Source organism: Acyrthosiphon pisum, unplaced genomic scaffold (assembly GCF_005508785.2).
Source record: "Acyrthosiphon pisum isolate AL4f unplaced genomic scaffold, pea_aphid_22Mar2018_4r6ur Scaffold_47;HRSCAF=343, whole genome shotgun sequence".
Lineage (NCBI taxonomy): Eukaryota > Metazoa > Arthropoda > Insecta > Hemiptera > Aphididae > Acyrthosiphon > Acyrthosiphon pisum.
This window is the reverse complement of record NW_021774378.1, coordinates 3,398-4,330: the sequence shown is the minus strand read 5'-3', so window position 1 is coordinate 4,330 and position 933 is coordinate 3,398. Positions and strand designations below refer to the sequence as shown.

The following is a 933-nucleotide window of genomic DNA, read 5'->3' as shown; positions in this document are numbered from 1 at the left end:
CCGGTTCGCTCGCCGCTACTAAGGGAATCACGGTTGTTTTCTTTTCCTCCGCTTATTAATATGCTTAAATCCGGCGGGTAGTCCCGCCTGATCTGAGGTCGGAACGTATCGGTTGTTTGTTTCTTAAATTACACGGCAGCCTGCGGTCCGCGCTCCGCCCGTACGGTGACCGCCCGCGTCCGCTTCTCGGAAGCCGGGAGAGGTCTCGTGGACTCTCAGCCGGCCCGGCCGCGCTCTCGCGCGGCGGGCGGACGGGGACGTGCCGTTTGACGACGCGAGAACCCGTGACTGTTTGCCGTCACAACTTGGGCGGACGACCGGGAGGCGGCCGCGCGAGCGGCTCTCCCCGGTCGAACCGCCAATCTCGCACCACCGGAGCGGCCGACGGGCGTGCCGTCGGACGCCTGCCGGCGGCGCATCGGTCTGGCCGAGTATCCGGTATACGACCCTCAGACAGGCGTGGCCCGGGACCCGCGGGTCACCGAGGCCGCAATGTGCGTTCGACTGGTCGATGTTCGTATAACCTGCGGATTACACGACGACGCGCAGATAGCTGCGGTCTTCATCGATCCACGAGCCAAGTGATCCGCCGCTCGGTGTCGGTTGTTTTTTTGTTTTGTTCGACGAAACTTCTACGGCCACGCGCCGTGCGCGGACGCACGACTGGGCACGTACGGTCTTTCGACGTGTTAACCATCTTTCGGTCGACGCTCGGTCGGGGGTCGCGGCGCGCGGGCGGTCGTCGAGCGAGTCGGCGAGCGCACGCGGCCACGGGGTCGGATGAGGCGCGCGCGAGACCGGCGAGTGCCGCCGGTACCGCGGGCCCGTCTCTAATGATCCTTCCGCAGGTTCACCTACGGAAACCTTGTTACGACTTTTACTTCCTCTAAACGGCCGATTTCGGTCATCTTCGCGATCGCGCGACGACCCAGC

At 64.6% G+C, this 933-nt stretch overlaps 1 non-coding gene across 1 annotated transcript; it reads right to left on the bottom strand.

Annotated features, from left to right (window-relative positions):
* Window positions 1-443: 443 nt before the first annotated feature.
* LOC115035044 lies at window positions 444-601 on the bottom strand. The gene has a single exon (XR_003840206.1). It is a non-coding gene; the product is annotated as a 5.8S ribosomal RNA (ribosomal RNA).
* Between the last annotated feature and the right edge of the window lie 332 nt (window positions 602-933).